Below are 14,409 nucleotides of genomic sequence, written 5' to 3' on the forward strand. Positions count from 1 at the left end.
ATAGTATGAATAGCAATCACATTAAGAAATGAATAGGATACGAACAGCATAGTAGGGCCTACACCATTAGTAATGGCATTACCCGGTAAGAAAAGGCCTACTATTCATGATCATAACATTGGCATAGGTCTAGTAATTTTAAGATTAAACGTATAAGTTCATACGAGTTCTAGTCTAGATATAGTAGATTCTATATCAAGATTCTATATCTAGTTCTAGATCTATAATTAAATCTTCACCTAGACTTAAATCTAGGCTTAAATCTAATTCTAGACTAGACTTAGATCTATTTCTAGATCTAGTTCTAGACCTAGACTTAGATTTTGAATCTAGATTTAGATCTAAAACTAGGCCTAGATCTAGCTAGCTCTATGTCTAGTTTGTATGACAAATGACAATGGAGATATTAATTTTTATTTTGCGAGGAGAATGTCTGGCCCAAGTAGACCTACTCCAAGTTTTTCAAGTCATTTCTAGCTAGCTCACTAACTAACTAAAATAGGTGAAGAATTTTGTTTTCGTGTTGCCAATTTATCTAATTTTGTAAGAAGAATACATCTTTTTTAGTTTTTCTTTATTACATGTAACATGTTATTTAATTTGAATGTATGGATAAGGTTAATAATTATTATTCTAAAAATATAACTGTACGCTAAATGAATATATGGAGATGCTGTGGCTGAGTTGTAAAGCACTTGGAATCAGAAGTCCCGTGTTAGAATCCTGGTGAAGACTCTAGGTAGACCACGTCGGGGTCGATTTTGAGTTTGTGTGGAAACACAAACTGTCTTTGTAACCTTGTTTTGTTTGATTTTATTGTAAATTTTCAAATTAAACTTCACTGTTGCCAACTTAATAAGAAAAAGAATTGAGATATAATTTTAGCAACTTCTCAATCGTGGCAACTAATCATCGTGCCAAAATCTCCTTGATTACATTTAGTTATTTGCCTATTTTTTTAAAAACGTTTCCCGTCATCTAGTCTTATGCTTCCTCAAAATTCAAATTATTTTATGCTACAAATGGAAGAGCTTAGACAATATGAGTCTGCAGTGCTTTAAAGTTCATAAATAAATAAATGATAAAATACAAATGATCCTATACGGTACTTTTAAAAAGCAAAGCTTATCAACACTTCCTTTATTTTTTATACACCGGAGACACCAAAAAGCTAGCTACTTATTTGTTCGCTATGTACGACAATCCTCACTTGGTTATATAAGAAATTAACGTTCACAATTTTGACTAAGTTTAGCAATTCCTAACTACAATGAGTAAATTGAATATCCGTTCAGGCTGTGGTAGAAGAGCGATATTTGACCAGGTTGGCAATTTGAGCTCTCACAAGTTAAAGTACGAAACAGTACGTGGCTTTTACAGTTAATGTAGTAACGCTCGGTTATTGCTGTAGATTTAATAACCACAAGTGAATTACCCGTCCAAAACACAATGTAGTCAAATGTTAGGGTGTGTCCTACTGAACATTGTTCAGCGTTTATGTGTTTAAAACCCCGTAAATGTACAGTGTAAATTGATTAAGGGAAGCAGTTTCAGCCGACACCGGACACCCACTTTATATCACTGTATTTAAATATACTGGAAATGGCCCAGAAGACGTTTTAGGGTGACAGAGAGCCGGAAAATAGGAGGGGGTGTGTGCCAATGGAGGGCGAGGAGAACTTAACTGGAACCAATTTATTATTTATTATCAATTTCGGGGTAGCGTCACATCCCAGGTTGGGTTAGTGTTAAAATATCTCTGCCCAGCTAACCACCGCTTCCCGCTTTTCTTGTCTTTACTCGCCTCCGGAGAAATAGATTCAGTTTTCGGCGTCTGCTAGCAAATGGCAATGGAAACACCGTGTGAACAATTCATTTCGGCTTCGCTTGAGCCTTTCTCAATTGTTCCGCTGAGAGCCCGTAATTTAATGTCGGTCCTGTCCCCGTGGAGGTACCGGGGGCCACTGCGACTACCAATCATTTAGTAGACAGAACCGGATCCAGTTGGCCACAGTGTCAAGTCTTTACTCTGGTCAGGGCAGTCCACATGCTTCCTTGAGGTGTCCAGGGAAATGTGACTATTGGATTACTTCGGAGGTATTCCATTATTTTATTTTTTCTCCGACTCAAAGAAATCCATGTTTTTAATGATAGCTGTTCTTGAGTCGTTTCTTTAAGTAGGCGTACTTTGGGGAATCTTTAAATTACGGAATAGATCTAAATCTAGATCACAGACCTTCAAGAAGATATTTTTAATGTCAAATTTCACATAGATCTAGTTGTCTACCAGTTACGAAATGTCGCCCTAGTAGATATGTTTGTAACAGGTTTAACACTGAAAGACACTTCTTTTTGTTCTTCTCTGGACTGCCGTCTGGAGGTCTTGTGCGGGGATGTTATAATTTTTAATCTGAAGAAATATCTGAAACTTGTCAATTAAAACGAACTAAATTACAGAGTTTGGAAGGGAGGATAAAGTTAGCCAAGCTTTCTCTGCTTATATTTATTGGCTATGTGATGCGATTTCTTCTTATATAATCTATGTGTGGCAAAGAGGTTAAAGCACTTGCTATCAGAGATGTGGCCCGAGCTCGAATCCTGTTATACGAGATTTGATTGGAGCTGAATTGCGTTTGCTGAGCCCTTTCTTCGAGAATCCAGTCTTCCCCATATGTTCACCAATCAGATTCGACCAGGGCGTACTGAACATGTTACATAGGCCTATGCATGGGGAATCGGTAGGTCCAATTTAGCCTAATACAAAAGTAATAATAATAATAAACTTTATATTAGGCTTCGAAATACTGCCTTCTCTTGACACGCACATACAATCGTTATGTAGCCTACATTAGGGAAAATCCTTTCTCGACCCTATAGTATTGCAACAAACAGCAAACTTCGATCAATAGCAAATGAAATATACTTTTTCTTATCTTTGATAGCTGAAATAAGAGACTTGTTATATATGTTATCACTGTATATTTCAACACGTTTCTGGAGCGGGTTGGCAGTCCAGTTAAATCCCGTTATGTCCAGTTAAATCCCGTTATATCCAGTTAAATCATGTCCAGTTAAATCCTCCAGTTAAATCCCGTTATGTCCAGTTAAATCCCGTTATGTCCAGTTAAATCCCGTTATGTCCGGTTAAATAATTTGAAAGTGAATATGAAAGAAAATGAGTTTTTAAGAACTCAAAGAAATAAATTTAAAAAAAAAATGAAAAGGAGCTGAGTGAAACAGTGTCTTTAAGAAGGGAGCTGAGACTAAAAGCAGTGCAGAGAGAAAGGTTTGACACAGGGCACAAGGAATAACGTTTAGAAAGCAGGTGAAGAGATGGAGTTTAATTTTACAGCGTTTCATTGTCGTGAACAAAGATGACTTACAACTGAATCGATAACGCAACTCCAGTCAATATGATCCAGAAAGAGTAATAAAATATTTTTATATTTACAAAATACATTCGATTAATTAATATTTTTTTTTTACGAAGTTCAATTGGTGGAAAATTTTAATATACAATGTAAGGGAATCGATTAACATTAGCGAGTTCAACCGAGGGCCAATCGTCATAGCAGGCCTCAACACTGACCTGCGACGTCACAACATATGGGCAGTTTAGACCAATAGCTTGTCGTATAGACATGTGACGTGGCGACGAGATATTGGTCTCCACTGCCCACAGATTGTGACGTTGCAGGTCAGTGTTCAGGCCTTCGATGACGTTTGGTTTCGGTTCAATACTGTAACAACAACCATAGCATATCTTTTTCATATTAGATAATTATTAACATTTATTACATAATTTTTTAAATAACTAAGATGAGAGAGAGAGAGAGAGAGGGAGGGAGGGAGAGAAATAGTCCACTATCTCATTAAGACTTTTGCTGCGTATTAAATAGATTCTAGTGATGATTTTCAAGCAAAAATCTGGCTGTAGTGGCCAGTGTGTTATAATAAACAGTTTACTTTGAGAGTGCTCCTGGGATGAAATTTAAACTGGCACAAGGTGAGGACAGAACGGAACCAAACCGTTTTTCTGGAGGGGAATATTAACTGCAGTCTATTTATCATTGTCTGCAAGTCCGGCACGATCATCGTGAAGAGGGAGCTTAAGGAGGATACAAGCGGGTCACATGCAAGTCGCAATCATTAACAGGAGGAAGGGGAACGTGAAGCGTAAGGAATAGGGACCTCCTGAGTTGCTTCCCTTCCCTTCTTGACATTTTAAAAATAGGTTCAGATTATTTACATAAATTAATTCTAGTTAGTACAGTACTGTAGTAGCATTTCTTTAAAAAAATAAAAAGTTAATTAAAGTCATTCTTTGTAACTGTGCAAGTGCATATTGGTTACTAAATCACTGTGAGAAAAATGTGTTTTTTTTAATAAGAAATATTTCATATGAAACTTTCTTTAGACTATTTAAATAATTAGCAATAATATGTTTTCAACTGTTTGCACATTCATCTTTACATCCTCTACTTATGGGCAAATATCAAGAAACTCCAAAATATAAGATATTTTTTTTTTTTTAGAAAAGGAGTAGTATTTAAAAATTTCGAATCGGGTATATAAATATAATTAGGCCTACATTGAATCCATGGCTATTTTTAACTGCATGAAAAACTATTATTGAAAAAAAGGCGGAATGGAGTGATTCAACTAGGTGTATCACTCATAATTATAACAATGTCTATAATTTTTAAAATGTCTTTTAGCGGCCCCCGAAAGGGGAAAAGACGATATTAGTTCAGTGCGAAATGTCTGTCCGTCTGTCCGTCCGTCCCGTTTAGATCTCGTAAACTAGACAAGGTATTGAAAATCGGACATCACAATATTTTAGATCATTCAAAGTTCTGTTGCAACGGCTATTTTTTTTTCTGAAAGTGAAAAATATAATTTTTAAAATCAGTTATGCAAGTATTTTTTTAAAGAGAAAAAGCTAATTAGTATGCATTATAAGTTAGCCCTAATTTAAAACGAATAGTAGTCTTATAAACTTTATTTTCCTGAATTTTCTTACAGAACATTTTGTACCGCTTTTGAGGATTCGAATAAGAGATTGAGTCTTTTCAAAAAATTAGATCAATTTTAAGACATCAGTTAGGCCAGGGGAGGCGCGGTGGCTGAGCGGTAAAGAGCTTGGCCGGAGGTCCTTGGTTCGAATCCTGGTGAAGACTGGGATTTTTAACTTTGGAATCTTTGGGCTCCTCTGAGTCCACTCAGCTCTAATGGGTACCTGACATAAGTTGGGGAAAAGTAAAGGCGGTTGGTCGTTGTGCTGGCTACATGACACCCTCGTTAACCGTAGGCCACAAAAACAGATGAACTTTACATCATCTGCCCTATAGACCACAAGGTCTGAAAGGGGAACTAGTTAGGCCAGGTTCACATCTAACTTTACATTCACTTTCACCTATCCTTTGATCTGCTGGACCGTTGGGGCACTACACAAGATCTGTCAACCTTCTTTCTCCATTCTTATCTCTCATTTGTCTTTGTAATAATTTCATTCGGATGTTCTTTCTGAAAATATTGAAGCCTGCCTGGGTGAAATACTTCGGGGGCCGATTTTAAGTTTGTGTTTCCACACAAACTGTCTTTTGTAAACTTGTTTTTTTCTGCACTTTTGATTGTCTCTTTTTTACCACAACATACATTGAACAAGATTTTGAATTTTTTTTGTATTCTATGGGGGTCATAGAAATAAACAGGTTTGAATGTGCTCAACTTTATTGAAGGTATTGATTAGAACATAATCTAAACCCTATTTCAGTACTTGGGGTGTAAATATATCACATGATGTATGGCTTCCCTCAGTAGATATGTGCAATCTTATAGAGATGAGATGAATGCCTATGGATTTCCAATGGTTGGAACGATGCCGCCCACACAGCAGCTCTTTCATCTCCACGAAGCTGATGAATCCAAAGGAACGGAAAGTGATGATAAAGTTTGGGATTCGCGCGTCTCAGGCCCTGCCAGGGTGTGCACTGTGTGCTGCAAACTGCCTAAGGGTCGCCGCTCCTGATTTTTCATCAGGATTGACCCCCGAAGCTCGTTCTATGCTTGGGTATAGTAGCAAAACAGCAAAGGTTTGAATTCAGAGTTTTCCAGCTCCTGTGGGGATAGCCAACCAATGCTTACGATTCCGCTACTGCGCGAAGCTTACTGGTTTAGGCATCAGTGACTCACCTTTGCCCCCTTCTGTTAGAAAAACAGTTCCGCCGGACTCAATATCTGATCCACACGTAAAGACCAGGAGTAGGACTGGTTGTCAGAGGCTATTTGAGACGCACGCCATATGGTTGTTATTGCCGGAAGTGGTAATGGAAATAAGCACTCCACTACCTATAAAACATCCCCAATGGCATGCTTCTCAAATAACATAATTTAGAATACCTTTATTGCAGATATATTATTTGTCATACTTTGAAATGTCCAACTTAAATTAATTACTTTTATAGATAATTTGTTGTAGAGAGACAGCAAGTCATATGGCTAGTTATCCTCAAGTCATATTTCTGGTAGATGTCTGTTTACTTTTTGTAGGCTGCCAAGTTTTAGCATGATGAGATTTACAATCTTTTATCCTACTCTGTAACATAGTACAGCGGTGCTGTTTGCTCATCCCTATGGTATTACACAGTGTCGTGCCAAAAGAATCTGTTCGTGTTATTTAGTTATAGCCACACGTTCTAGACTTAACAATTGTATCTAGTTGTTTCTCTGGACCGTTTCAAAACAGAAAAAAAAAACGATTTCAGACCGATTTATTTTATAATATCTCAGTTTTCTTCAATTATGGTGTCTTAAATTTTAAAGGCTTTACAGAACTGTAAACAAAAAAAAAAGAAAAAAAAAAAAAAGAAAAGTTAAGAGAAAGATATAAATGAAAGGCATAGGTCTCATTGTTTGAGCAAAATATTTCATGGATTCCATACATCACTTTGTAGATTGTGAAATTTGTCCACTTTTGCTTCAGAATCTCTTATCTGTACAGTATCTATTATCCATACAGTATCTATTATCTGTACAGTATCTCTTATCTGTACAGTAGGCATTTCTCTTATCTGTCGGTATGCTAATAGATGATCAATAAATTAGATACATTTTTATCCAACTGCCAACAAGTACCAATAAGCACCGCCAAACAAAGAAATGGAATCCCCCAAGGTCGTTAATGGTTTACCAAGAAAATCTTAACATGATTGCAGTGATAGTCGTCCTCTAACAAGAGCCAATTGACTTTTAAGTAGAACTTCATTTTTTCAGCATTCTAGAGCCACATGTCAATATCCAGGGATGTGAAATTTTAACCTATATAAGTGGACTATTTTACAAATTTACTTTTTTGTACTGACAACTTTTAATTGTAATGACTTTGGGAATGTACATTAACTCAATCGAGAAAACATGCTACAAGACAGCATAGATAGACAAAGGCTGGACATGATCTTTTCATCATTAAAAGATCTATCTATCTATCTATCTATCTATCTATCTATCTATCTATCTATCTATCTATCTATCTATCTATCTATCTATCTATCTATCTATCTATCTATCTATCTATCTATCTATCTATCTATCTATCTATCTGTCTGTCTGTCTGTCTGTCTGTCTTGGCCTATCTGTCTTTCAATGTGTCTGCCTGCCTAGTCCTATCTAAATTAGTAGGTCTTTCTAAGTAACTAACCATCTGTCTCTTTGATCAAAACATTTTAATGACACTGCATACATGAGGTTTAAAAAAAAAAACGTTTGCAGTTATCCCAGGATTGCTGCACAAGACGGCTGAGAGTGCTTGAAATAAAAACAATGATTAAGTCGACTCATTCCTCTAGATGAATTATTTTAATTATGATGATTTTCTCGACAATTCATTTCTTAGACAATGGACAATTTCAGAGTAACTACTGTAACAATAACATTATAGATGCAAATACGAACAACATTCACACACGAAACACATACACACTCACAACCAGCGCTTTATGAATTAGACTTCTATGAACTTCTCGATGATGACAGATGATCTTATAACACTCTGACCGACAGAAGAATGAAGGAGTTTTTAAATCTGTTTTAGTCCTAATGGAAAGGAGACGACCACTTCGTTCAGATATGATGTAACAGTGGTTTAATGGGTGCAGGTTGTCTTTAAGAATCGTGAGTGTTTTGGAAAGGCATCTTTCATGGAAAAGCTCTTCTAGAGATGGTAGCTGTGTTCGAGTGATATACGATGTTTTTTTAATTAGTCTAAGTCTTTGTGCCAGTGAAGTATTACCATACCAGCAGGTATGCTGTATAAAAAAGTTTAATTATTGTTTTGTTGATGTTAAACTTCCTTAGCTTTCTAAGATAGAAGAGTCGTTGATGAATTTTTGTGTACAGGTTTTGTCAGTGTTCACTCCGTTTCAGCTTGTTGTTGATGGTTGTACCTAGATATTTATATTCTTGCACTTGTTATACGGTTTGGTTTTTTATCTGAAATTCTGCAAGATGGCCTTTATGTTTCCTAAAATCTATTATCATTTCTTTCGTTCTCTGAACATTTAAAATTAGAAAGTTATCTAATAAAGATCCCACCCCGAAGAAAATCCTAGCTACACCCCTGCTCAACTTTGTCTTAGATCTATCCATTTATCTGCCTACATATGCCATCTTCTGATGTTTGATAGTTGCTGGATACACTAATCGTGTTTAGCACTTGGCATTGACTCGTCTTTTGACCCTTATCCTTTCTGAACACTGGCTATCACCCCCAATAAAAAGTCGAGTAAATCGCTCTGCTAATTGAGGCGTTTAAGGCTTGGATATATAACAAGAGAGAGAGAGAGTGAGAGAGAGAGAGAGTGAGAGAGAGAGAGAAGCAAGAACTAGAAGTTTATCACACAGTAAGTTAATTTCTCCTTGAACGTCATGGCGAATAATCGGAGCAGTCGTAAGATGGCTACCACCCGCTAAGTTAAGTGTAACTTGAGTTATCTGCCCTCACAATTGCAGCCCTTAATGAAAGGGTTTGCTCTAGAACAAGGGCAACTATCACCAGTGATGCTCAAAACAATAGAAAACTAGCTAAATTGATTTTTGTCTCCCTTTAACGTTACACAGGCCAAAGAGGAAAACAAAAAAAAAAAAGAAATCCCCAAATAACATGACATTCTATCTTAAGGATGATAAATGCATTCTCTTCAGTGTGTGCGTACTGTGTGTATATCTTAATGTGTATGAAAAAACGCTGTGTTGTAAGATGTTTTGTTATATTTTTAGTACTTCTAAACAAGAATAATACTTTCTGAAGATGTAAACATACAAGAAATTTAAAGACACTAAATTCTAAGTATTCGGTATTACGTGCGTCTTTGTTACAATGGAATCGTAATTATCAGGTGTCTCTGGGAGTTGAATCTAATGACTGAAAGTACGATATATACCTCATAACCGAAATAAATAAAAAAATGTTTCTTTTTAACGAAATAAAAAACTTTAATTCTCCAAATGAAAACAAAACAAAACATAATTAAACACATAAAAAACAAAACAAAACATAATTAAACACATACTTTTAACACACAATATCACTTAATATCAACAGATTTACAAAAATAATTTTGACTTGAAACTTGAAACTTATTTGAATCATCACGTTTATTGTCTTCCCTTGCCTTTAATTCTTATCTAAAATTAGGTTCTCCGACACTGAACTTTCTAGATGTTTTTTTTTTTTTTTTTACAATACCTCAATTTAACTCATAGGTTCGTGGAGCCTTCTGGGAAGGAAAAGGATGGAGCCTAGACATGTCGTTTTTCGAAAGGTAATCTATAATGTTTGTTGATCTTGATATTTATTAATACGTAACAAAACGGTTTATCAGAATATATAAGACAGTTTGAAATTAATACAAGCTACAATAATAATGCCCACGTCAATCACATTTAAATTATTTAGGCAAACCCTATTTAGACGACCAATGCCTCGTGCAGAAGTTTTTTTTATCGTCAAACGAAATATTTGGAGGCAGATATTCAGGTCTACATTTTTTAAAGTTAATTTAATTTAACAGTTTTTAAAAGCCATTCAATTCTTTAGAAACATAAAAATTAAATTCATTTCATTCAAGAAACATTAACGATTGAGAAATAAAAGCTAAAACGGGACATTTTTTCCCTGAAATCAATAACGTCTAAACTAAAGTTAGATCATCCATTATTTGTGTTCATTTATTGTCACCCCTGTTCTTCTTCTTTCCATGACTCTTACTAGAAAAACAAATTCAATGCCGGGGGAAGATCTAAAGCCACAATTTCAAGATTTTCATTATTGCCAGGATAGCCTCTCCAGCTGCCACTACACATTTCCGGAAACAAAGTCTGAGAAACAGCAGCGTTGCCGATTAAATTTCGCTTCTGGCAAGTCCTTGACCCCCTGTGGCATCTACCCATCCATGGCCCCAAGTGGCTACTTGTAAACGGACAGTTTATTCCATCCATGTTGTTACCCCAGGAATCCGGGCATCAACCAAAAAAAATGGCGTCAGCGGCAAATAAAATCATTATTTCACAAAGCTACCACCCCACTGGGACCACGATCATTTGGAATGGAGAAATATAAAAAAGAAAGGGAACAAAGACCGGCTACTCTAATGTTACTCGTGAATGATACCGATTTGCCCCCAGTTACAGTTCCTTGTCAATGAATTAATCAAATCATCCCTTTTTATTGTGTTGTTTAAAAACTGCGCCTTTTAATAAGTTAAACGCTGGTTAGGACAGGAAATACAAAAAATACATAGAAGAAATTGACTGGTTCGATCTAGTTGTAAATACCGAATCCTTTGTTTTTAATAGAAATGCAAATATTATACATAAAGATTTCATAGTGCACTGACCATCTACATTCTACACAATATTAAACATTTTAATTTGTAGTGTGAAAAGTAGGAATAGCTAACTATTTATATATCTAGTGTACGGAATAAAAAAAAAGTTTTGATAAGCTTGAAATAGCATTTCTTTTCTAACTTTAAAAAAAAATCTAATTGTCAACATTTAAAATTCAATTTAGCGTCCTTGACCTAGTTTAGTTTCTCATGAAAATCTCTGATAATATTTATTTGTCTAGTTTGTACCATAGTAGCTTTAATCTCTTAACACTTCTGGGCTATGAAATTCTTGCATCATTAAGTAATTTAAATACTAAATAATTTCTCATCGACTTCGAATATATGAAATCAAACTTGTCGACTGAAAGAAGACAACTATGGCATTATTAGTATAGCCTACTTCCATTGTCAAAAGTTGTTGGTGAATGGAACATTGTCCTACATGACAGAAACTCTAAGACTAGGGGGCTCTACTCTAGTGATCCTTGCTGGGAATTTGTTGTCATTGCATGGACCTTTTTTCTCCAATATCAACACCAACCTTCAAATAGCGTTTTGGTGCATCCGGTGTGCAGACTAAGGGAAGTGTGTTGATAAGCTTTGGTTTGTAAAAAGTGGCATGATCATTTGTGTGCACTGCAGAATCACATTTGCTAAGCCTTTCTGTTTATGACTTCTATTTGGTTGGCATTCTTCAAGTGCAATTTAGCGTCCTTGACATTGTTTAGTGTCACGTGAAAATCTTTCCTTTCAATTGGATTATTGTTTTATCAACAAAGAGCAGCTTTGTTTGAGAATATTCTTATGGAAGGTGGATAACTCCGGCACTAAATTATTGAGACTACATTTATTTATCTTATCTTATATAATACAGACGTTACTTCAGAAAAGAAGATGATTACGTCCTACGCGTCATGCATTTAGTCATGCATATTAACCAATGACTTAAATTCTGCCAAGTCACTGGTTTTCCTGGCTAGCTCAGGCAACCCATTCCATGCTCTAATAGCACTAGGGAAGAAGGAGTATTTGTACAAATTTGTCCTACCATATGGGACGAGGAATGTGCCTTTATCTTTGTGTCTTTCAGAGTATTTTATTAAATTTTGTTTTTGTATTTGAAGATTATGGTTCAGTGTTTTATGTATAATTGCTACTTTACTTTTGAGCCTTCTGTCCTGAAGGCTTTCTAAATTTAGTGATTTTACTAAAGGTGTTACTCTAGTCTAATGTGAATATTCGTTTGTTATGAATGTCACTGCTCTAATTTGTGTCTGTTCCAGTTTCTTAATGTTTTCTTGAGTTGAGGGGTCCTAAACGGAGGATGCATATTCTATTATTATTTATATCAATTGTATATTCCCTTTTCTTTATAACAGTCGACATTTAGGCAACCGTACTTGAATATCAATACAATTACTTCAATCTAATCCCTAGCCGCTAGAAAACCTCCCATTCGTTTTTCTTGGACATTTTCATACATGAAGCCAAATCTATAAATAGCAAGCATTGTGATGTATCTGGTGTGCAGACTAGAGGAAAGGTCGACAACCTATGTTTTTTGATTAATCATTTCTGTGCACTTTTTAGTAGGTCAGAATACAAGTTTCTACTTCCGTTTGTAGTTGGGTTGTTTTTTTATTTTGTAAGCAGCATTGGAGTTCAATTTAGCGTCCTTGACCTTTAGCTTAGAGTGAAATTTTCCAATTGATCCATCACCACAATTTATGTACTAATCTTAAAAAAGGTTTTATAGACACCAGTCCACCGATGTGTGCAGGTCTCCAAGTAGCTCACTTCATTGTCTCCTTAATATTTTATAGTGAAACGAGAAACTCCTACAAGACACAGCAAGACACACACACACACCTCAACAGATGGAAAGAAAAACAATGCTCAACGTTTATCAAGTTCATTAAGTGATGGTGATGGCCCGATAGGTTTATAGTAAGATTGCAGACTTTACTTAGATATTCTAACGTGGAAGACTGCAGACTTTACTTAGAGATTCTAACGTGGAAGACTGCAGACTTTCTTTTATTCTAACGTGGAAGACTGCAGACTTACATATTCTAATGTGGAAGACTTACAGATTTTACTTTGAGATTCTTAGTGGAAGACTGCAGACCTTACTTATGAATTCTGACGTGGAAGACTGCAGACCTTACTTATGAATTCTGACGTGGAAGACTGCAGACCTTACTTATGAATTCTGACGTGGAAGACTGCAGACCTTACTTATGAATTCTGACGTGGAAGACTGCAGACCTTACTTATGAATTCTGACGTGGAAGACTGCAGACCTTACTTATGAATTCTGACGTGGGAGACTGCAGACCTTACGAATGAATTCTGACGTGGAAGACTGCAGACCTTACTTATGAATTCTGACTGACGACTGAAGATTTGACTCACAGATGGAATGTGGCTTGGAAATGATTAGAATGAAAAGCAGCTTTCAAGTTTCACAAATTCTCTGTTTGAACACAAAATATAAACACACATAAACACAAACACATAATGGCAACACTGAAAATAATCTTTTAAAACCATGACACAAAGAGCTGGTTAATATCTTCAAAATCACTTAGTTGGAAGTTTTATATTTATAAATACTTTAAAAGCGACATAAATAATTGCTCAAACCCTAAATTCTCGTTTGCATACAGGGGCGTCACACGTGCAAAAGTTTACCTCCTACGTGACGCCACTGTAGAAACTAATGTTTTCTTAATGAGCTTTTTGCTTGTGATGTAATTAGCAGCAGAACTTTTTTTTATTTTATTTTGGACGCTGTCACCTGGTGCTCTTCAGTTTTTGAAAACATTAAATTGTGGTCCCATTTTGCTGTTCACTAAAGTTGTTGAACAAAGTCTCTGATGAAAACATCCGTGTCTAATTAGGATGTTTAGAGAACTCTCCAGGGGCGAAGAATATTAAAGATAAATACACGCCTTTGTTGTTGTTATAAAAAAAAACATAGGCCAGTGAAGGTTAGAGGTAAACAGACGTCAACATGTCACCTAACAATATTGTCTAGTCGGATGAATGCAGGGGTTTGATGGGTCTTCGGGAAGGAAAACAAATTACTGGCGACATGATGCAGTCGTTCTGCAAACTTTCAGTGGCTGTCAAGGACGCATCCAGTTTCTTTCTCTGTCCCTCCCTCCCTCCCCCTCTCTCTGTCTCTCTCTCTGTCTCTCTGTCTTTCTCTCTCTCTCTGAAATCTTTGACTTTTAAAATCACTTTCTCGCTTCCCTTTTTTTTTTCATTTACTTATGTTCCTCTATTAACTTCCCTCACAATCGTATCCAATATAAATGTTTTGTGAAATAATTTACGTTTCGAATGTTTCTTCAGAGTTGTAGATAATTTACTTCCAAGTCCAAACCTCTCGCAGGACGACGGGGGAGGGCAGCGGGTAGGGTATGAACCCGGGACCATCGACAAATCCGAACGACAGTCCAGCGCGTATACCGCACGACCAGGCAGGTGGATAGAAGAGGACAGGAAAAGGAAT

The sequence above is a fragment of the Biomphalaria glabrata genome, chromosome 1 (assembly GCF_947242115.1).
Source record: "Biomphalaria glabrata chromosome 1, xgBioGlab47.1, whole genome shotgun sequence".
In the NCBI taxonomy this organism is placed as follows: Eukaryota; Metazoa; Mollusca; class Gastropoda; family Planorbidae; genus Biomphalaria; species Biomphalaria glabrata.